This window comes from Emydura macquarii, unplaced genomic scaffold, assembly GCF_026122565.2.
Source record: "Emydura macquarii macquarii isolate MOO-44397 ecotype Brisbane River unplaced genomic scaffold, CSIRO-AGI_Emac_v2 contig_2205, whole genome shotgun sequence".
NCBI lineage: Eukaryota > Metazoa > Chordata > Testudines > Chelidae > Emydura > Emydura macquarii.
The window spans coordinates 32,191,212-32,215,571 of record NW_027132342.1 but is presented as its reverse complement, the minus strand read 5'-3'; the positions used below and the strand labels follow the sequence as shown (position 1 = coordinate 32,215,571).

General features: G+C 47.0%; 1 protein-coding gene across 2 annotated transcripts in view; it reads right to left on the bottom strand.

The window, feature by feature from the left end:
• Positions 1 to 7,259, bottom strand: part of SLC6A15 (solute carrier family 6 member 15) — a 51,140-nt gene extending 43,881 nt beyond the window's left edge. The window contains exons 1-2 of one of the 2 annotated variants that reach the window (XM_067559100.1): positions 7,075 to 7,259; positions 3,795 to 3,906 (exon numbers count right to left, since the gene is read on the bottom strand). The gene's annotated coding sequence lies outside the window, so the exon portion shown is untranslated. The remainder of the gene's footprint in view (positions 1 to 3,794; positions 3,907 to 7,074) is intronic. The other variant, XM_067559101.1, reaches the window with a different exon arrangement.
• Positions 7,260 to 24,360: the final 17,101 nt, after the last annotated feature.

Genomic DNA, 24,360 nt, shown 5'->3' with positions numbered 1-24,360 from the left:
AACCTAATTTTATCCCTTATCTAATCTTCTCAGCAAATTATAGACTTCTCAACATTTGTCACTGTGGCAGACAGGGATGCTCTGTTGTGTCCCCTTCAGGGCTGCTCCCCTCCTTAGTCTACCAAGTTCTTAATTGACCTGTTGGTCCTATTGACCTATTGGTCAATATTTTCTCCTGGCCCCTTTATGACTTTGGAGGACTGTCTTGTTGATTGACCAGTCTGAGTGGATTTTCCTTGGGCTGGAAGTTTTGGGCATTGATGCCTCCAGCAGGGGGCAGAAAAGGTCTTACAGATGCTGTCATACATCTCCCTCACCGCAGAATGGGCCTAATCTCCCCCCCTCAGCAATAATGCCATCATCCCAGGAAAAAAGGTCTGCATTCTGGTGCTGTGAACCTGGCCAGTGTTGTACACCAAAGGTGTAGGGTTCTAATTTCAGATACCACCAAGTAATGTGAGGGTTAGTGTCTTTCACTGACTGCAACCATTTGTGGGGTGCATAGTCTGTAACTAGATTGAAGGGATCCCCTAAAAGATAGCAGCATAATGCCCCCCACAGCCAATGTGATGGCCAGGAATTCATTCTTGATGATGAAGTATCTGGTCTCTCATGACTGCATCTTCTGAGTTAGGTAAAGCATTGGATGTTCCATTCCCTGAAAGTTTTAGGACAGCACTGCTCCCAAACCAACTGTGGAAGCATCATTTGGTCATATAAACATGAGTGAGAAGTGCAGGCACCGTAGCACAGGCTGTTGACCCAGGACATTCTTTATCTTGGAAAAGGCCTTGTTACATTAAATTGTCTATTAGATTGCTTGGGATGCATTGGCCTTTGAGAGGTCTGTTAATGGCATTGTGAATGATGAGAAGTGGAGCATAAATCTTTGGTAATAGCTGGCTAGACCCTGGAAAGCCAAACCTTTTTCTTTGCGGTGGGAACTGGAGTCTTCTTCAGGGCTTCTGTCTTATCTGGCAGAGGTTGAACCTGGTCATTCCATAAGAGATACCCAAGGCAGTGGATTTCCTGCACCACAAACTTGTATTGCTTTGGTTTAGCAGTGAGTCCTGCCTTCTTTGATGATTGCACCACAGAGGGCCCCATATACCATATGTGATTGCCAAGTGTACTAAAAATAACATCGTCCAGATAGGCTTCTGCAAATTGAGTATGATTAAGGCCTTACTTGAATCACAGGATAATTGTCAAATACTTGCGGCTGAGTTGCAGACAAGGTATGGAAAATCATGGAAAAGTTATAATGGACCTTTATTATTTGCAGTAATTTGGAGAAGCTGGCAGCAGGAGCCCCTGCCTTGCACGGAGCTAACAGCGGGGGCTCCCACTGTCAAAATAGCAGTGGCAGCCTTAATATTGTGGGATCTGCAATTTCCACACTATTGCGAATTAAGTAGAGCCTTAAATATGATGGTGTAGGACTTGGTCTATAAACCTCTGGAATGTGGCTGGGGCCCCATATAGTCCACAGGGAATGGTCGTAAATTGACAAAGCCCAAGATGTGTCTAATGCTGTCTTTTCTTTGGAATCTGGGCCCAGGAGTATTTGCTAGTATCCTTTTGTTAAATCAAGGAGGGCTATGTATTTAGCCATCCCAAGATGGTTGAGGAGTTCATCAATGCATGGCATTGGGTAGGCATCAAATTGTGCATTAAGCCTCCTGAAATCCACATAAAATGATGTGATCCCATTGGGTTTGGGAACTAGATCCACCAGGCTAAACCAGGGACTGTTGGACTCCTCAGTGACTCCAGGGTCTAACACGGCCTATACCTCCTGTTCCATAGCTTCGTGCAGCCACTCAGGAATGATATAAATCACATATTTCGACTTTACCCTTGGGCTAGTTTGGATCTGGCATTCCATTAGATGTGTTTGTCGCTTTAGGCATTCCATTAGATGACACAGTAGGTCAGTAAGGATATGTCTACACAGAGATAAAAACCTATGACTGGCCCGGGTCAGCTGACTTGAGTTTGTTGGGCTCTGGCTATGGGGCTAAAAATTGCTGTGTAGACATTTGGGCTTGGACTGGAATCTGAGCTCTGGGACTCTCCACCCAGCAGCTGACAATCTCCAGTCTCTCAGCTCCTAAGGCAGTGCAGAAGTAAGAGTGGCAATACTGCGACTCCCCCCCATAATAAGCTTGCGACCCCCCTTTTGGGTTGGGACCACCAGTTTGAGAAATGCTGTATACTTTTGTATACTTTTACCCTATAGTACAGGCATGGGCAGTGGGTATCACAGGCCAGGGAAGGCTAAGCCTTCCCAAATGGCCAGGTGTGGCCCCATCCACGTTCAGCCCTGAGGACCCAGCCCGTCCTGCTGTGTTCCCCCAGCCCAGCACAGCAAAGCTCCTAGTTCTCTTCCCATCCTTGCTAGCCTCTCCTTGAAGAGAAGGAGGCTGGGGTTGGGGGGGACCTGGGAAGGGAGTAGCTGGGGGATGTAGCTGCCTGGGATTTGGGCTGCCCAGCACTCTAGGCTGGGGCCGCTCGGTGCTGGGGCCATTTAGCTCTCCGGGACTGGGGCCGCTCAGGGTTGGAGCAGGTCTGACCCGAGACTGGGATGGGCCAGGACTCAGGGCAGCTGGGGCCAGCGCTCAGGCCACCCGGCGCTCAGGCAGCTCAGCACTCAGGGCTAGGGCCTCCCGGTGGTGGGGTTGCTGGGGCTGTCCAGGGTTTGGGTGGGACTTGGGGCAGCTGGGGCTGGTGTTTGGGCCACCCGGCCTGTCCAGGACTGGAGCAGCCTGGTGTTCAGGCTGGGACCGCCCAGTGCTGGGGCCTCCCAGTGCTCCAGAGCTGAGGCAACCCAGGGTTGGGACAGGCTGGGACTCAGTGCAGGTGGGGCTGGTGTTTGGGCTGCCCAGCACTCCAGGGCTGGGGCTGCTCAGTCCTGGTGCTGGTGGGACTGCCTGGGATTGGGTGGGACTCAGGGTGGCTGGGGCCAGCACTTGGGCTGCCCAGCTGGTCCAAGACTGGGGTGCCTGGCACTTGGGCTACCCAGTGCTCCAGGGCTGTGGCTGCCTGGTGCTACGGCCGCTCAGTGCTCAGGCATCCCAGGTGGGGAAGGCCAGCCAGCCCGGGACTGGGGCACACTAGGAGAACTCGGAGTGGCTGGGGCAAGGCTCCTCCAGCCACGGTAGGGGGCTTGGGGCCGGGCTCCAGTGGGGGGAGGAGGAGGAAGGGACAGGGCCTCAGGTGGAAGGGGCGGAGCCAGGAGCTAGCCACCCTGAATGGGGTGTTCACACACCACCCATGATTATAGGGCAAAAGTACACAAAAGACCAGATTTCCCAGTCCATGACACGATTTTCCTGGGCATGAATTTGGCAGATCCCTAATTATGACGAGTTTTTTAGCAAAAACCCTTAATCCTTACTTATGGTGGGAGAAGAGATAAAGGTATTTTAAATATTACAATGGGCCAGATTTACAAAGGGACTTAGGTTCCTAACTGCCACTTTAGGCACCAAAATCCCAGACTGAGTATTCACAAACCTCATGTTCAGCTGCTGCCAAACCTCACTTGGCGCCTAAGTTTTTGCAGTAAAAGTTCCCTACGCGCCTATGTTCCTGTCTCTGAGCATGTGCACAACTGCCTCACTCTGGACATCCAGATGCTTACGCCCCAGTGTGATGCACTAACTGAAGGAAGATAGGCCTCCTCCATCTAACTCGCCTGTGGGAACTGGTACAGTAGGCTCCACACAAAAAACAGTTGAGAGGAGAACGACTACCCTTGTATCTTTTAGCCCAGTGATTGGGGTACTCACCTGAGATGTGAGACACCAAGTGCAGTGTGTTCTGCTGCTAGTTGGTGGTGTGGACCCAGATCTTTAGAATGTTGGTGTTCAATTATTATAATGGCAGGCTGCTAAATTTGTCCTGAGGAATACAAGTGGAAAAGGAAAATGGTGATTTCTCAGTTAAATCTGTATGAAATTTCAAAGGACAAAAGAAAAATTTATTTCTCTAGCCTGGGTACTTCTCCCTGCAAAACTTCAAAGTCCTGCTGCAAACAGTGGATGTGTTAGAGTTTCTTTAAAAAGGTCCCAAAAATCGTTTTTAATATAATATAGGGATTGTTACCAACTCCACCTATAAGCACCAAAACTGCTAAAAGCCTGCATTAAGTAAAGCAGTATTGTCAGCCATCTTAATTCACTCAACTGTTAGTAACTTCATAGTAGATTTTATAGAACTTAATATTTAGTTGATGAAAAGTTCAGATATTCTTCTGTATTAAAGGGGATTAAAAATGTGATAAGTGAGGACAAAATAGTCTCCATAACTAACCACAAATAATATAACAATATAACCTATGGTTGCCAAATCATTTGCCTGAAAAACTGCTACTGGCACTTATGTCATGAGATAGTTACCAAAAGAAGAGGATGACAAAGAAGGGTCTGATATGAAGGAACATGAAGGAAAATATATTAATTTAATATTAAAGGATACCAACACTTTTAAATAATTTAAAAAACAGAGACCCCAAATTCAGACAGGAAACAAGGCATGAGTTTTTAACTGTGAGAGTAATTAGCCATTTGAACAACTTACCAAGGGTTGCGGTGGCTTCTCCATCACCAACAATTTTTAAATCAATATTGGATTTTTTTCTAAAAGATATGCACTAAGAATTATTTTGGGGAAATTCCACAACCTGTGGTATGCAGGATGTCAGACTAGATGGTCACAATGGTCCCTTCTGGCCTTGAAATCTATGAATCAGCAGTATTCTGCAAAAGTGACTTGGAATTGCATCAGCAATTTCTTAATACTAGTGCTGGTGGCACATCAGAACATCTATGAAAGGACTCAATTCTGCATTCTAAGATCAACAGGAAGACTTCCTCTCCCCTTGTATTTGAAGGGTAGTGTTGAGCTTCCAGGAAGGTCTGTGGGCCAGTGTGTAAGGAGTGTGAAATTGGCCCTTAAATACTGTTTTCTTAACAGCGCCTATGTATAAATTCAATCCTCTATAATGGCAAAGAAGTTCAAAATGGAGAAATCCTGATTTGGGTATTCTAATATTTAGTTAACTACATTTCCTTTTTAATACTAAAAAGATCAATTTGTCTGGGAAGTAAGTTCCAACACACAAGGATTTTGGGGAACTTTTGTCATTTTTATCAAAAGGAGAAAGTTGTCTGGAGAACATATCTGAGCGCACAAGCAGAGCATAAGGCTGATGTAACACCTGACGCTCATGAAATCACTAGTGTTCAGCATGCTAATTTATGCATTTTTGAGGAAAATGAAATTGAGAGAAGCCAGCATCTTTATCCTCTATTACAAATAATGATTATCTCCTAAAAGGAAAACTGTTTTGAAAATAGTTAGGTTCTTTTATAAACCAATGCTACTACACTCACTGTGATTGGTATGTAGCAATACTAAATCTCAGATGCTCTAAAATGGCTGATCCACACAGTAAGCAATATAAGACTATGACTGCAACATTTAACAAATAAAATGAAATTCTGTGCAATGGAAATCTACATTCCTTTGTAGTTCTACGGGTAGGGAGATGCAATGATACCTTTTAAAAATCTTATTGGCTTTCTCAACTGAAACAAAGCATGGCAGAGAAATGCTAAACCTCACTGCATGGCTTGCAGTTCATTCTCATACTAGCAACCTCCACAGGAAAATGTTAAAGAAGCATGTAGGCAATAAGGAGGATTATCAAAAGGAATCCAAGAGTGCAGAGTCCAATCACAGCATGAAAATCATAGGTATGAATCTCTCCTGTCTCTGGATTATATTTGTGTACATGTGAGCTGGAGAGAGGGGATGAGCATTAAAATGCGGGATGAAAAAAAAATCCAAGACTGATCAGGATTGAGGAGAGATCCTCATTAACATACCCACCCAAACATGGCTGACATCACAGTACACCAGCCGTGTGCCCCCCCCCCCCGAGTTATCCCAGCCAGCCTGGGATTCGGAAGGCGGGGGAGAAGGAGGAAGACGCACTAGCCATGATCGTTGGATACAGGGATCCATACAATGAGAGAGCATCCTGACCACTTCCTCCCCACTTCTGTAATGATTTCAGCTCCTGCCACCTCGCCCCAACCTCCAAATAATACGACAATAGCCTCAGCTGAGCAGTTACCAGATCCTGCCTTCGGAGGATATTTCCCTAACCTCTCCTCCATTCCCTCCTCCAACTAGAGAGAGAGAGATGCAGATTTGGGAACCGCTACAGGCGCAACCAGCGCTAGTCAGCCTCTTTCCTCCCCCGAACAGCTTAAACGATTAGGATCAGACGGTTTCCTCTTCATAAGCCCGGCAGCTGCCAAAATAGCTAAATACAGATCCGCAGATCTGCAGCTTAAATGCCCCTTCCCTGCGCCGGAGACACATAGGCAATCAGGGCGTTTTCCACGATCCACGGGACCTGCATGCCATGCCGGTAATCCGCACAAGGAAAGGAAAGGAAACTCCCCGCCAAAACACCCCAGCCCCACTGAATCAAAGCACCAGGCGCCTCTTTCCAGCTGCCCATGCTAGTCTTTCCCCCAAAGACAAACACGCTTTCCTCCGAGCAGGAGATTTTCAGGCCAGCCAAGAGAGAATCTCCTAGGGATGCCGTGACAATGCTCCCGGCTTCTGCCACAGGGGAAACACCGGGCGGAGAGAAACCACTTCCCCTCCCGATACATTCAGATCAGGGAGAGAAGCGGGAGGTAGGTGGGGGGGGGCTCTCTTTACAGTCCCCAGCTCCAGCTCTGCGGCGCCCGCGAACGCCACTCCTGGTACTGACCTACCGGGCAAACCCTGCCTGCTGCTCACGGGTTTCCTTCCATCCCCGCTCCGCTAGATCGCGACCCAGCTCGGAAAGAGAGCGGGCAGGGCGATCGCCGCGCCGGGGATCCAGCGCCCAAGCCCAGCTGGCGCGCACAGGCTAAGCACCAGGGTGGGTCATTCATTCCGGAGCCCTGAAGCCTAGGGCATCCTGTGGGGGGCTCCTGCGGATGCCTCTCTCCCCCCCCCCGGATCCCTCCTTGCTGGCTGGTGGTGGTGGTGGTGCGGCCGCCTTACCTTTCCTCCGGAGCTTCCCCCGGGGCGAGGCCCTGCAGCAGAGGCTGGCTTCGCGCGCCCTGTTGTGCTTGGAGTGAATGAATGGGCTCGCTTGTCTATAGGGGCTGCGTGCGTGACGGAGAGCGAGATGCAGGCGCACATGTGCCCAGCCCTCAATGCAGCGGCTGCTTAAAGACAGACCGAAGAGGAAAAAAAAAAAAAAAAAAAAAAAACCCCCCGGAGGGGGGGGGAGCAGGGCAGGGCTGAGCAGAGGAAGCCGCACCTCCCCTGACGCAGCGGAGACTTTGCAACACCCGCCCGCACTTGCATCCTCGCTCAGCCAGTAACAGGGGTGACGGGTGTGGCGCTTGGGCGGGCGGAGGGAGACAGGCGGCCGCCCTTGGCGCGCCATTCCCCCAGCGCACAGCTGCCTGGGGGTCCTTACCGCCGTTTGTTTAAGACTCTGCTTGGTTCGAAGCCCGGCTGTTTGTGTTCGAGATCAAGAACCATCAGCAGCCCCCAGCTGGCCCCACCCTGCCTCCTCCGCTGGAACCCAGGCCGTCTGCACTCTGAGCCTTGTCCTGCCCCAAAAGGGTGATTTTCCCACCCCTCCTCGCCTCTGCTAACACCACCACTGCATCCCTGGTGCACGTGTGCAAAGCCCCTGCCTGCATGGATTAAGGCAGTGTTTCCCAACCGGGCACAGGGTGTGCCCTCAGGCTTCAGCAGGTGTGCCCCGGGATTTTTTCAAAAACCACTGGAAGAGTTCTGAACTGGCTCATGACTATTCATGCCTTCATGTGGAGACTATATGGCGACGGTGTGCCTCAAAATAATTAGTGGTATCAAGGTGGGCCACGGCAGAGGAAAGTGTGGGAACCACTGGGGTGAGGGAAAGTGAAGCAGTTACTTGCTCTCTGACCATGTCATTGGCCCCGGCCCAGTGCCCAGACTGCAGCTGGGGATGGAGAGTTGGGATGGATAAAACAAAGGGGAGGAAGGCTGTGTGTGTTTTGTGGTTGGCCTGCTGGTAGAGGAAGGATGGGCGCCTGAAAGATTAGGTGGAGAAACACAGGCATCAGGCACTGAAGAGAACATGAAGAGCTAGAGGTTGGGGAGGACAGGAGCTCAGCTGGGTGGCAAGGGAGTGAGAAGCTGAGCTGTATTCTGTAGAATTGAGTAGGATGGAGAGTGGGGGTGAGGTGCTGATCTGGACGGTGGGGGAACAGGAGATGGAGGAATGGGAGGTGAGGGATAATCTGGGAGTTGGGGGCAGTTAGCAAAGGAGTGAGGATGAAGAGCTGCCTGGGAGAGAAGGGAGGTGGAAGAGTGGAGGTGAGGAGGTGATTTGGGAAATTCATGAGATGGAGTGGGGGGGGAGGGGGATGAGGAGCTGATCATGAAGCGCATACATTTGAAAAATTGAGATCAAGAGTAACAATGAGTCTTGAGCTGTGGGTGACTTCTAAAACACCACAAAATGTTGGAGGGGAGACATTTCTCTGTGCAACCTTAATTCAGTCCTCGTGTGCATACACATTACGATATAGTTTTTAATGAGATTATCACATACTGTTTTTTTTCCCACAGGACTCCTTACTTCATTCACTGCACAGGATAGACAGTGCTCACTTAATGAGCAGCTATTCAATATTTTGCTTTTTCATCACTGTTCAGTGTGCTGTCCTAGGCTTATCTGCTGCACACTATTCAAACTCCGTTATGAAGATCAAATTATTAATTTCCTCATGGGCTTTTTAATGGTGTTTATCAGAAATAGTATCTGAGTGCTTCACAAACAATTAATTTATCTTCACAATACCCTGTAAGGTGCAGGGATGGTATCCCCATTTTACAGATAATGCGCTGAGGCACAGAGAGATTACAGTAAATGTATCCACTTTTTTTGGGTGCCCAATTTGAGACACCTAGCACTTGATTTTTCAGAGTATTTAGTATTATATAGCACTTTGAAGCCCAATTATCAATGACTGCAGTTGCATTTGTGAGTCCTCAGCACTCCCACAAATGCAGCAAATCAGACCTCTGAATCTCAAGGCAGGCATCCAGAAACTGAGGAACAAACAGATCATTAGTGACCACGTCTGAAAAGTGTGGCTTAAATGCCTTGCTTAACATCACACTGGAACTCTGTGGCAGAGGCAGGGATAGAATCCAGTTCTCCAGGACAGCATCCAACTGCCTTAGCCATAACACCATCCTTTTTCTTCCCATAATCCCCTGTATCATTCACTACACACCCTTCAACTTCTGCAACAAATGAGGAGAGATTCTGCAAGCAACAGCCTCCTTTACTACATAACCCTGATTCATCTCAGCAGCAGGTCCATCCTGTGCACTGAATGAGGCGGGGATCCTGTGGAAAAAATCATATGAGATCATGTTATTAAAGAGTATCACAACTCATACACACTAGGGAGACGAATTAAGGTGATACAGATAACTTTAAATTTAGCTTTTCCTAACTTTTGAGTGCTTGACTTTGCAATCTTAAACATGTTTTAAACTTAGAGTTTTTATGTGTGTAATTTCCTAGGTTTTAAAAAAAAATTCTGAAAAAATAGAAATTCCATCATGTGGCACCCACCCACATCAGCAAGGTTGGACTCTTTAGATCCACTCATATACCTCAGCCACTTGAGCTGAATAACTAATAGAAATAGTAGGTTGTCATCCTTTATATGGACTAGCATTAATGGGAAATGGGACACACACTTTGCCAGTAGGTTTCACTGACAGCAGAGGAATGAAGAGACTCAAGAGTCTGGGGTTCCATTCCAGGCTTTGGAGGGGAGTGTGCTCCAGTAAGCACAGACTCTTCTGCCTCTTTCCCTCAATTTTGACCCCTTCAGCTCCATCCCCTTCAACTTGTCATTGTCCCAGTCCTGACTGTTCCCCACGCCAGGATCCTTATCCCATGCCCATTCTCACTGTCTACCCAGTCCTCGTCTCTACTTCTCGGCTTCTCAAACTAGACCCAGACTCCTTGCTTGGCCAGTCTTAGTCTCCCCCTTTCAGCTTGCTGTCAGAGTCCCAGGATATGTCTACACTGCAGAGTGAAGTCGACTTACTTAAAGTCAACTTTTAGCCAATTTTTAGAAGTCGCCGGAGCGTGTACGCACCACACTGTTTGCGCCAGTCTCATGCGTCCACACTCACCACACTTGTGTCGATATTCAAAGCAGTGCACTGTGGGTTGTTATTCCACAGTGCAACTAGCCACGGTGGCTGTTAGGATGAGTTTCATCGTCCCATGATGCAATGCTCCTTCCCCCTCCTTTCTTCCCCCAAACAAACAGGAAACCAATTTTCGCACCGTTTGTTTACACCGCGCGCTTACCATTGCTGTGGAGACATGGAGCCAGCTCAACTCTGCACTATTATTGTGAGCATCACAAATGCATTGCGGCTTATCATTGAGTATTTTTGAAGTAGAGCAAGAAGCCAAAGCACAGGCAACTGCAATGCCACTGAGACTGCCCTGCTACAAGCCATCGAGTGGAACAATTCCCAATTGCTGCAGGCTGTAACGCATCATCTGCAATCCGTGGAACGCCAGTTCTGGTTCCGGGAAACAAGCACTGACTGGTGGGACCGCATCGTTATGCAACTGTGGGATGATGACCAGTGGCTGCAAAACTTTCATATGTGAAAGGCCACTTTCCTTGAACTTTGCTTGGGGCTGGCCCCATCCCTGAACCACGTGAATACTCGCTTGAGACAAGCTCTGATGGTGGAGAAGAGAGTCACCATCACCCTGTGGAAGCTGGCAACCCCCGACTGTTACTGCTCGGTTGGGAATCAATTTGGAGTCGGTAAATCTACAGTGGGCGCTGCCATAATTTAAATGTGCAGGGCCATCAGTAGACTTCAGCTATGAAGGCTATTGACTTTGGAAAATATGCAGGATATAGCGAAGGGGTTTACCGCAATCGGGTTTCCAAACTGCGGGGGGGCCATTGATGGGACGCACATCCCTATCTTAGCACCTGCCCACCTAGCAACCAAGTACATAAACCGCAAGGGGTACTTTTCCATTGTCCTTCAGGGCCTTGTGGATCACAGGGGTTGTTTCACTGACATCTGTGTGGGGTGGTCTGGGAAGGTGCATGACACACATGTATTTCGGAATTCAGGGATATTTCCTAACATGCAGGCGGGCACTTTCTTCCCTGATCAAAACATTCACTTTGGGGATGTGGAAATGCCAATAGTGATCCTAGGGGATCCTGCTTACCCCTTGCTTCCTTGGCTAATGAAGCCATACACGGGGCACCTTGACAGCGACAGGGAGTGTTTTAATAAGAGGTTAAGCACTTGCAGAATGGTTGTTGAATGCATTTAAAGGCCAGCTGGAGGAGTCTCCTCACTAGGCTGGACATGAGTGAAAAGAACCTCCCGTCAGTGATATCTGTATGCTGTGTTCTTCATAATGTGAGTGAAGCGAAGGGTGAGAGGTTCCCCCAGGGTTGGACTGTGGAGGCAGAAAGAATGGCCACCAGTTATGAGCAGCCAGATGCCAGCAATAAGCTGAGAGCTAACTGCGGAGAGCTTTGCATTAGGGAAGCTTTGAAAACCAGGTTCTGCAATGAGATGCAGGACTGATTTGTGTTCCTGTATGTTATTTGCCTTTGCTCAACATCCCCTCCACCATCGATATCGGTACCCTCCAAATCCCTCCAAAACAAGATATGATTTAATAAAGAACATGTGTTGAAATGATGCAAACTTTTATTTATGTACATTCAAGTCATGGTGGGGGAGAAGTGTTCATTCACAGTCTCAAGGGGTAGTGTGGTTGCTTGAAGGCCAGCTGTCAGTGGGGCCACCTCTGCTTTCTGCTCGCCTCCACCAAGGTGGAGTGTATCACGTGCTACAGCCTGGCCATTCTCCTCCGATCCCTCTTGGGGGTGGGGAAGGGGCAGGGCAGCAAAGCCATAGGCGGAGGAGCGTTATGGAGGGGCTGCAGCAGGACTCTGTCCTGCCTCCACTCCTCCTGAAGCTCCACAAGCCACCGGAGTAGGTCTTCCTGGTTGCACATGATTCACAGCATCTCCTGTGTGGTAGTGCGATCATGCTCCTGCATTTCTCTGCGACTCTCCCTGTCCATGTCCAAATTCTGGGGCAAAGTCAGCCGCCACGCTCTGAGGTCTGTCTCTGTGGCCGCAGAGGCGTTCATGAGCTCACCAAACATGTCGTCTCTTGATTTTTTTTTCCTCTTTCTAATCTGCGATAGTCTTTCTGCAGCATTTCTAGAGGGTTGGGCCAAGGCCGAGGTGTCTACAGAATGAAAAGAAATGCACAAGGTTGCTATTGTTAGCAGACCTAAGACAATGAAACGACTGCAACAATGTATAAAATACTGCCCTGGCAGTACACAAGGCAAACCAAGACCTTCATTCTATTCCTAACATCCCAGAAGGGTCTGCTTACTGTGCCATTACAAAGATGGTAAGCCAGAGCACTTTATTGTTCTATAGAGAAGATTCATGATCTTTAAAAAGCTCATTTTAAATGCCCTGTATTAGAGGGGTGCCTGGGCAACATGGTTTAATTTGGATGACCGTTTTGTCATGAGGTGGCCACAGGGGATCTGAGGACAGTGCGGGGGGGTTAATACTCTCTTCTGAAACCAAATCAAAATAATTAAAGTGACTTGGTAGGACACTACAATGGAGAATACAGAGGTACAGGGTATCTGCTGTACAGCTCCGGTATTTAAACATGCGCCGTCTTCCCTAGGTGACCATGAATGATATCAGTCTCCGGAGGGTAACGCACGAGGAAAGGGAAGATTTGCTGCACGCAGCCTGGCCCTTATGCCGCTATGCTGTGTTCCACCATGATACTGGCTCCCTTGATTGCAGCGTTGTGCAGCAATCCTACTGGGGAGGAAGGAACAAGGCTGCCCTCCCCTGAAACCTTCTGCAAAGGATAACAGATTGCATACTTGAAAGTTTCCTTGAGATATCAACTGATGATTCTCGGAGCATATCTCATCACATAAATAATCTGTTCCAGGGGTAACCCCCAGTAAAGTCCGCTAAATGCCTGAAATCCCCTTCCCGTCCCCTCTCCCCCTTTTAACAGGACAGAACTGCTAAGAAGAAAAACAACTCACCAGATATGCTTTCCCCGGGATTAATGCTGTCCTGTGTGCTTCTGGACTGCTCTGGGGTCAGGTATAGATCCTGACTGTCTGGGAGAATGGACACCCCGCTCTCCTGCACCCTGATCTCCTCAGCCTCTTTCTCCTTCTCGTCCACAGAGTCCTCATTATTGTCCATGGACTGTGACCTAGCGGAGATATCGATGCTGCGGGGCGGCACCTGGTGGGGTCGCCGCTGAGAATTCCATGGAGCTCCTCGTAGAAGCGGCATGTTTTTGGTGAGGAGCCAGAATGGCTGTTAGCTTCCCTGGCTTTCTGATATGACTGCCACAGCTCCTTGATCTTCACGTGGCATTGCTGCGCATCCCTGTTGTGTCCCTTCTCCAGTATACCCTGGGATATCTTCCCGTAAATGTACAAATTCCTTTTGCTGGCTCTGAGCTGAGCCATAAGGGACTCCTCACCCCACAGACCGATGAGATCTAAGACCTCTGGCTGACTCCATGCCGGAGCGGGTTTGGGCCTTGCAGTAGCCATGAGGAGTCCAGCAATAAAGTTCTCTCCATGCTGGATGCATAGGAAATGAAAATTCCAATTTTCCCAGGGCACAAGAGGAGGGGCCATTTCCCAGTAGCGTGACCACGTAACAGCAGAGTACAAATGTCCAGAGTGGTCAAAACAGGGCATTGTGGGATACCTCCCAGAGGCCATTAACCTTGAATTATGTTATGCTCTGTCTACACTGGTGCAAAATTGACCCAATAAAATCGAATTAGGCGCTACGCTACTTGCGGAGGTGGTTTTATTACATCGACTTTTGTCGCGGTTTAAGTCAACAGAACTGCCATGCCAGTGTAGACGCAGGCTTTCAGAGATCGACGTAAGTGACGTTACGTCAACCTCCATCACCAGTGTAGACCAGGCCCCAGTCTCTAACCTTCCCCAGACTTAGTCCCAGTTACCTTCCTGTCTCCTTGTCCCGGTCAATCCCACTTAAGCCCCACCACCTCAGCTCCTTGTCAGATAGGCCTGTCCTCCTCCCTTCCCTTTTTCCCTCTCCCACTGATTCCTAGTTCCAGCCCCTGTCTCCCTGCCCAGCCAATTTTAGCCTCCCCTCCCCCAGCTGTCAGTCATCACCTCTCCAAATCCCACAGTTTCTCTCCCCCCACACACCTTCAGTCCCAGTCTCACCAGACTCCTTGTTCCAATCTACTCCTTTCCCTTTCCCCTGGTCCAATTTTTGTCCCCTTTGCATTTGAACCAACAGTTTCCTTCTCCATGCTGCATGCCCACAGGTGGGTCATTGAGATCACAGGAGAAACAGGTTCCTACTCTCAGTTCTAATGCCTGGCCCCACCCTGGCTCCCAGAACCTGGCAAAGCTCTTCTGAGCCCCTGTAGCCCTGGGCTGGAGAGACCATGATCCGTCACTTTGTGAGGATGACGTACGTGCAGTCTGATCACCACTTTCTATTGTGAGAGGCTCAAGTAAGTTCAGTGAGGATGGAATCTTAGATTTTAGCTGATAAGCTCCAGCCAGTCTCTACTGAGTTTATGCAAACTGATTTTTCAAGGGCTTATAACTTGGCCAAATTTCGACAGATTTTCATGGAGACAGCAAAAGGCATATCACTGACAAAGGATGTTCCCACACCCACCAAGTTTAAAATCCTTGCTCCAAAACAAGGGGGCTCTAGAGCATTATAAAAAAAAAAAAAAAAAAAAAAAAAGGTTGCCAGAAGTTTTGAAAAATCGTTATTTTTGGAAATGTCTGAACTTTATTTGAAGTTCTCTAAAAATATTCAACCTGAGGCAGATACCGGGCTTGGAAAATTTCAGCCTGAATGCTCTATGTTTGACCAAGTTATAAGCAGCAGAAAACATACTGATATCGATGGTGGGGGGGGATGTTGAGCAAAGGCAAATAACATATAAATGGAACGAGAACTGGCTAGAGCATAGGGCTCAACGAGTAGTGATCAATGGCTCCATGTCTAGCTGGCAACCGGTCACAAGCGGAGTGCCCCAGGGGTTGGTCCTGGGGCCGGTTTTGTTCAACATCTTCATTAATGATCTGGAGGATGGGGTGGATTGCACACTCAGCAAGTTTGCGGATGACACTAAGCTGGGGGGAGTGGTAGATACCCTGGAAGGTAGGGATAGGATACATAGTGACCTAAACAAACTGGAGGATTGGGCCAAAAGAAATCTAATGAGGTTCAACAAAGAGAAGTGCAGAGTCCTCCACTTAGGAAGGAAGAATCCCATGCACAGCTACAGACTGGGGACCGACGAGCTGGGCAGCAGCTCTGCAGAAAAGGACCTGGGGGTAACAGTGGATAAAAAGCTGGATATGAGTCAGCAGTGTGCCCTGGTTGTCAAGAAGGCTAATAGCATATTGGGCTGCATTAGGAGGGGCATTGCCAGCAGGACGCGGGAAGTGATTATTCCCTTCTATTCGGCATTGGTGAGGCCTCATTTAGAATATTGTGTCCAGTTTTGGGCCCTGCACTACAAAAAGGATGTGGACAAGTTGGAGAGAGTGCAGCAGAGGGCAACAAAAATGATTAGGGGGCTGGAGCACAGGACTTATGAGGAGAGGCTGAGAGAACTGGGCTTGGTTAGTCTGCAAAAGAGAAGAATGAGGGGGGATTTGATAGTGGCCTTTAACTACCTGAAAGGGGGTTCCAGGGAGGATGGGGCTAGGCTGTTCTGGGTGGTGGCAGAGGACAGAACAAGGACCAACGGTCTCAAGTTGCAGGGGGGGAGGTCTAGTTTGGACATTAGGAAAAAGTTTTTCAGTAGGAGGGTGGTGAAGCACTGGAATGGGTTACCTAAAGAGGTGGTGGAATCTCCATCCTTAGAGGTTTTTAAGCTGCGGCTTGACAAAGTCCTGGCTGGGATGATTTAGCTGAGGTTAGTCCTGCTTTGAGCAGGGGGTTGGACTAGATGACCTCCTGAGGTCCCTTCCAACTCTAATATTCTATGATTCTATGATTCTATACAGGAACACAAATCAGTCCTGCATCTCATTACAGAGCCTGGTTTTGAAAGCTTCCCTAATGCAAAGCGCTCTGCAGTTAGCTCCCAGCGTATTGCTGGCATCTGGCTGCTCATAACTGGTGGCCAGTCTTTCTGCCTATACAGTCCAACCCTGGGGGAACCTCTCACCCTTTTCTTCACATATATTATGAAGAACACAGCAAGCAGATATCACAGAAGGGAGCTACTTCTCACTCATGTCCAGCCTAGTGAGGAGACTCCTCCATCTACCCTTTGAATGCCCAAAGGCACATTCTACAACCATTCTGCAACTGCTTAAGCTCTTATTAAAACACTTCTTGTCACCGTCAAGGTGACCAGTGTACGGCTTCATTAGCTAAGGGACCAAGGGGTAAGCAGGATCCCCCAGGATCACTATGGGCATTTCCCCCGATGTGAGCTTTTTGTTCAGGGAAGGAAGTGCCCGCCTGCATCTTAGAGAACAGCTCCGAATTCCGAAACACACGTGTGTCATGCACCTTCCCAGACCACCCCACATAGATGTCAGTGAAATGACCCCTGCAATCCACAAGCCCTTGCAGGACAATGGAAAAGTACCCCTTGCGGTTTATGTACTCGGTTGCTAGGTGGGCAGGCGCTAAGATAAGGATGTGCATCCCATCAATGTTTGGGAACCCCATCGTGGCAAACCCCTCTGGTATATCCTGCACATTTCCCAAAGTCACTATCCTTCATAGCAGAAATCTATTGATGGCCCTGCAGACTTGATTCATGGCAGCGCCCACTGTAAATTTACTGTCTCCAAATTGATTCCCAACCGAGCAGTAGCAGTTGGGGGTTGCCAGCTTCCACAGAGCAATGGTGACTCGCTTCTCCACCGTCAAAGTGTGTCTCAAGCGAGTGTTCACGTGGTTCAGGGATGGGGCCAGCTCTGAGCACAGTTCCAGGAAAGTTGCCTTTCTCATACGAAAGTTTTGCAGCTACTAATCATCATTCCACAGCTGCATAACAATGCGGTCCCACCAATCTGTGCTTGGCACCAGAACCAGCGCTCCATGGACTGCAGATGACTTGTTACAGCCTGCAGCAATCAGGAATTGTTCTGCTCGATGGCTTGTTGCAGGGCAGCCTCAGTGGCATAGGTGTTGTCTGTGATTCGGCTTCTTGCTCTATTTCTAAAATAATCAATGATAAGCAGCGATGTATTTGTCACGCTCATAATAATAGTGCAGAATTGAGCTGGCTCCATGTCTCTGCAGCAATGGTGATCGTAGGGAGTAAAAAAAACAGCACGAAAATACCTTTCCTGTTTGTTTGAGGGGGGGTGAAGGGTGGGGGAAGCAGCATTGCATCATGGGACAATGAAACTCATCCCAACAGCCACCATGGTTAGTTGCACTGCGGGATAGCTACGCACATTGCACTGCTTTGCAATTCGAATTAAGGCTGGTCACTGTAAACGCAGGAGACCTGCACAAACAGCGAAGTGTAGATATGCTGCTGCAATTTCTATAAATTGGCTGCTGAAAGTTGACTTAAAGTAAGTCGACTTCCCTTGGCAGTGTAGACATAGCCTAACTCTGAACCTCAGCATGCTTCAGCCTGATGAGTCATCCCTGAACCAGAGAGTATGATGAGTCATCAGAGGCAATTACTTGAAGGTCTTGAGATAGGCCCACACCATTCAACCAGGGTTCAGCCAATTCACAGGTAAGGACCCACCCAGGTGATCCCAAGGCAGTTATACATACTCCTTAGGGAAACAGTCTTTCCAGTCTGCTCAGTGTCACTACCTGGCTGGGTACTCTCCCATTGTCCGGATGACTTGGCTTCTGTTCCAGCTCCTGCTCCAAGCTGCTCCCATTCTCACCTGTGCCTATTTCCATGTTAGCCAGCCCCTGCTCCAGGAGCTCCATCTGCTCCCACCTCAGTCAGCTGTCTGCCAATCCTGACAGTTTGAGCCAACCTCCCCTCTTTTGTGCTTAGCTCAGCAGTCAAAATGGAAACCCTGGGCATGTTTGCTACAAGATGTCGGAGTTAGATCAGAGCCTCCAGAATTCCCAGCTGTAATTGGGGAATGCCTCTCTCCACTTATAGATCCCAGCAGACCCAGTATTCCCAGTGCAGCCACCTGCAGTACCATAGAACCAAAGGTTCCTCTTCCAGAGGGGTTTGGTGGGAACTGTCAGAAGTTACACAACTTCCTCATCCAATGCCATCTGCTGTTTCTGATGCACCCTACTATATACCCACTGATCAGGCCAAAGGGGGACTCATTATCAGTTTATTGAATAGTGAATGCCTAGATTGGGCCTCACCTCTCTGAGAATGGGCGTGCCCGGTCCTTGGCCATTTTGATGAGTTTGTCTATGCCTTTTCAATCATATTTGATGACCCGAACTATACTCATGCCACTGAAGTTACCCTGAAATTTCTTAAACAAGACCATTGGTCCATCTCAGTATATGCTGCCCACTTTTGATGTTTGGTTACTGGTGGAGTGGAATAAGGTGGTACAGATCTATCATTTCTATCCAAGTCTAAATGATGATGTAAAGGATGAATTGGCCAAGTTTGACCCCTCCATTTGTTGAGCTTATATATTGAACTATGCATATGGATAGACAGTCAGCAGTTCAAATGGAGCCAAGAAAAAAAGAAGGTATATGTTTAACCCCAGTCTACTCTGGTTCCATTCCAACTGTCCCCACAGGCAGCCCCAGTGCCAGAGCCCTTGAAAATCGAAGCAACGCAAAAACGCCTCAGAGAGCAGAAGAAGGATTATTGTCAACAGAACATCCTTTACCTATACTGTGATGGGTGAGGCCACTTGGCCACCGAATGCCACCTCAAATCATGACCTGCAGCAGACCCAGGAAATGACCACCTCCAGTCCTGTTAGAAGAGCCATGGCTGGATGTAATCATGGAATCAGGTTTCCCCAGCAGACCTCCTCTTCTGCCAACAAGCATTTTACTAGTTGTGGATTGTTGCCATCCCCACTTGAAAGACTTGCTCCATCTCTGCATTTCATCTACATCTGAGGTGAGCTTACCCAAGTTGTGCTTGTGGATTCTGGAGCCTCTTGTAATTTTATGAACACCAGGTTCACTAAGGCTAAGCAGCTTCCATCACAAAGAAAGCTCATCCCAGATCTAGTGGAATCGATCAATGATAGTATGCTGTCCTCAGGTCCTGTCACCCACAAAACTGCATTCCTTTGGGTTGAGATCCTATACCACCAAGAAACCCTGCAATTTTACTTGACTAACTCATCCCATTTCTACATCATACTTGGTATCCCTTGGTGATTGGTCCAAAATCCAGATGTCTCCTGGAAGACAAAGAGGTATGGTTTGAGTCGGGCTACAGCCAACAATGGTATCTGGGCCAGTCAGGTGCTAAGGAAATGAGAAACAGTGTGAAGGCCACTGCCTTCTGTGTCCATCAAATTCAAGGAGGTAACAGTTTACCAGTCCCTGAAAAATGTAGAGATTTTGCCCGGGTGTTTGATAATAGAACTGCTGATGTCTTACCATTTCATGGGTCCTATGATTGCCTCATTGATCTTCAGCCAGAGGCCAAAATTCCATTTGGATGGATTTATCCCTTATCAGAACCAGAACTCCAGTCCCTATGGGAATACCTCAACAAGAATCTAGGAAAAAATATTATATGACTATCTACACCCCCCTCCTCTCCCGCTGAAGCTCCAATTCTGTTTTTCAAAAAGGACAGCTCTTTGAGTCTTTGTATAGATTATTGAATCCTGAACAAATATTACCATCAAAAAGAAATACCTTTTATCTTTGATTAATGAACTATTGGAGATGGTTGGCTCTGCTAAAATATTCACCAAACTTGATCTTCATGGTGTTTGCAATCAAGTCATATTTGAGAGGTGACAAATGGAAGCCAACATTTTGCACCCACTAGGCCATTTTGAATAGTTTGGCATACCCTTCCATCTTTCCAATGCCCTAGCCACATTCCAGCACTTTGTCAATGACATCTCTAGAGATGTTCTGGACCAGTTCATAGTGGTCTACTTAGATAACATACTCATCATCTCAGAAAGCCACACCCTTCCTAACCAGCTTGGTATTCGAGTGTCTTCAAGAGAATGGCCTGTATGGGAAACCCAAGAAGTCTAAGTTTGACCACACCTCCATTGACTTTTTAGGTCATATCATTTCCCCCAACAGGATAAGTATGGATTCCCAAAAGGTGTCTGCAACTGTGGACTGGGCAGCACTGAGGAACATCCACAATATCTAGTGCTTCATGGGGGTTGGCAACTTCTACCAGCAATTCACCAAGAGTTTTTCAAAGGTACTGAGCCCCATTATCAAGCTGTCTGGAAGGACACTGCCTTTGTTTGGATGCAGGAAGCACAATCTGCTTTTGATCAACTGAAAGAAGCACATCCATCAGCAACTGTCTTAACTCACCTGCACCTGAAGAAACCCTTCATTGTCCAATTATGTAATTGGAACAGTGCTATCACAGCAACATTGAACACCCATTGAACACTGAGTGTTCTCCGTCCCTGTGCATCCTACTCCTGAAAGTTGACTCCCATGGAACAAAATTATGAAGTCAGTGACAAGGAACTGATGGCCATCAAAGCTGCTTTTGAGGAATGACATCATCATTTGAAAGGTGCACGTTTTCCCGTTCAGGTATTCATGGATCACAAGAATCTGAAATACCTGCAAACTGCAAAGGCTGTTAATTAGCACCAGATCTGTTGGTTCCTTTCTTTCTCCTGATTTGATTTCACCCTGATCTATCGACCTGGCAACTGGAATGGTAAGCTCAACAAGTTGTCTTACAAAGGTGAGTACTTGGACAAAAGGAACAGACCTTCAGAGCATGCCACAGGCATGAAGCCCTACCATTTTGCCAACATACTAATGAACACTGATTTACTGTCTTTTGTGAAATCTTTCCTGATCATGAACCATTTGCAGTAAAATTGATGTCCACTAGTAAAGATCTTACTCTTGGCTCAAACTTCCTGGTCAAGAAGGGGGTGCTTTTGTTTAAAGATTGGATCTATGTCCTTGATTATCAACCATGCTTGGCCATTCTCCAGTTATATCACAGTTCGTCCCTAGCATTTCTGTCACTGGCAAACAATGAAGCTAGTCTCGCACAATTTGTGGTGGCCAAAAATACACTGGTCTGTAAAATGTTACATCATCCCTTGCAATGTATGTGCTTGGACAATCCCTGCCCCCTTGCCATGCCAATCCCTTGATTCCCCTGCCAACTCCATCCCAACCTTGGTCATCTATCTCTATCGACTTCAACATCAATATCCCCAGTTCCCACACAGCCATACAAGTCATCATTGACTTCCTTACAAAGATGTGTCATTTAATTCCCTGCTGGAAAATCCCAACTGCAGTGGTGACAGCCTAACTATTTTTTAATCATGTCTTCAAATTCCATGGCTTAACATTGGACATTGTGTCTGACCAAGGATCACAGTTCATTTCTCACTTCTTGTGGGAATTGATCAAGCACTTGGATGTTAATCCACAAGCCTGTCTTACCACCCTCAGGCTAATAAGCAGATGGAACAAGTAAACCAAATACTGGAGCAGTATCTCCACTGCTTTATCAATTACCATCATAATGATTAGGTGCTGCTTCTTCCTTTTGCTGAGTTCACATACAACAATTCTGACCACAAATCAATCCATCAGAGTCCTTTTTTCTTTTCTTCTTCTGTGATTTCCAGCCTCCATTTCACCTGTCCATATTGCCAGTTTCTCATGTTCCCAGAGCCTCCAACCTGGATAAACACCTGCACCATGTCAACATAAAATTGAAAACCCACCTAGGATCAGGCAAGAGGGATTACAAAAGATATACCAATCTCTGTCTGCAGGACTCCCATCACACTGCAGATGGAGATAATGTATGGCTCTTAACGCAATACCTGAACATTACTTAGCCCTCAAGGAAGTTAGATTACTCCTATTTTGGCCCATCCCTGGTTATCCAACAGATTAATCTGGTGGCCTTCAAATTACAGCTACCCAATACGATGAAGGTGCATCCAATATTCCATGTTTCTCTGCTCAAGTACATCAACAACTCCGTTCCTGGATGGATATACCTATTTCCCCTTTCTTACCCAGGGGATCCAGGAGCAAGAAGAATATCTGAGGAGGCAGATCTTGGACTCCAAGGTTTTTGGAGGGAAGCTCATGTATCTCCTTTGTGGGGAGAGCTATGATTCAGCTGATTGCTCATGGGAGTTGTCCAACAACATAGCACCTGGCATGCTTAGGGAATTCCATTGGTCAGACCCCAACAAATCAGGCGAGATGCCAGGAAATTGTCTTTTTAAGATGTGATGAGTTACTTCTGAGCCTGGCTAAACCTGAGTTACCCCTGAACCTGCTTAAATCCTATGAGTCATCTCTGATTTACCTCAGAGCCTGAGCCTGCTTAAGCCTGATGAGTCATCCCTGAACCAGAGGGTGTAGTGAGTGGCCTGAGGCAATTAGCTGCAGGTCTTGTGGTAGACCTCATGCCATTCAATCAGGGTTCAGCCAACCAGAAGGTGAAAACCGCCCAGATGATTCCAAAGCAGGTATATAGGCTCCTTAGGGAGGTAGTCCCTCCACTCTGCTCAGCATCACAATCTAGCTGGGAACACTCCCATCGATTGTATTTTCAACAGACTGCACTTGTTCCTGCTCCTGTTATAGCCCAAGCCTGTTTCCATGTTAGCAAGCTCCTGCCTCAGCCAGCTGCCTAGTGATTCTGACATTGGTAAGATTATTAGAATAAGTGTAGATTCTTTTATTGTTTTTAATATGTTTTCTTTGTAATTCTTTCACCTTAAGAAAAAATGTGCCTGCTTCGAAAGAATTATGTGGTAACTTATAACTGTTGGTAATTACGCTGTTTCTGGCCTCAGAATCAAAAGCAAAGCACAAACACTGGTGGTTTAGGCCATTTGACTTACTGGGAATAACAGCGTAGGTAGGGAACGATGCAGTCTGGAAAACCCTCAATGAGGAGGGAGTGAGACGCACGTCTCCATCCACCCAAGAAACATTATGGCTGGGAGCTGAAAGCCTAAGAGTGGGTGCCCATGATAGTTCACAAGGGGGGATACAGATGAGATTGCCCTGAATGGTGGAAATAATATTTTCATTACTCTAATCAAATGTGTTGTTCACTGTTAGAAGAAAGTAAATCCTTTCTGGGATTCTTTAACATTGTCACTTTATGCTAAGTATTGGCTTAGGTATCTAGTTTTAGGCATCCAAATTTGACAATTTTGACCCAACTATTTTTTAGGAGAATTGATACAATGTGCCAATTGCTCTTGTACAGCAGTTTATTTGAGAAGTTTCATTCTTTAGTCATATCAGAATATCAAACAAATATAAGGAATTCAGGATTAGGAATTAAAGAGGATGCTTCCATGCAAAGAACACAAAAGTCAGGGAAATTGTTAAAACAAAATCCAGTCTCAACTTCGTACCAATCCATGGTAATCTGGTAAACAGCATATTGTATAAAGCATTCATTTTTGTGATCTACTTACTCTTAGCTCTGCTTGATACTCAAAAAAGGCCAGATAAAAGGTACTTATTTTGAGAACCAGAGTACCATCATTTAAATTGATATCCATTATCCTTCAAGAATAGGCTCATTGAACACAATGTGATAATTCATTTGATTAACTCTCCTGCCAATAGGCCCATGTTTTGTAAAGAGAATTTGAAAATATCAGCAAAGCATTGTACAACAAGCTTATTACATTTGTTGACCATGTTTCCCTGAGAAAGGTTAATAGTCATCATAATGCTGCAGGTGCTCTCTTTAATAATTAAGATGGTATTATATCCTATTTAATATAGTGGCTTCATCAAGCACTGATGAAGTTGGAAATGCGAGGGGATATCACTTCTTGTGCAATTCCATTCCAATTAGACTTTTATTATTTAAAAAAAAAAAAGGGTGACTCAAAATAGGCAAAAAAGTCATGGACTCATAGAACTATAGGTTTGGAAAGGATCACAAGGGTCATCTAGTCTAACCCCTTGCCAAGATGCAGGATTTGTTGTCTCTAAAAGTACAAGCTAGAAGTGTGAAAAATATTTTAAAAATGTCTCTGGACATTTAAAAAATTTCTCTTACATT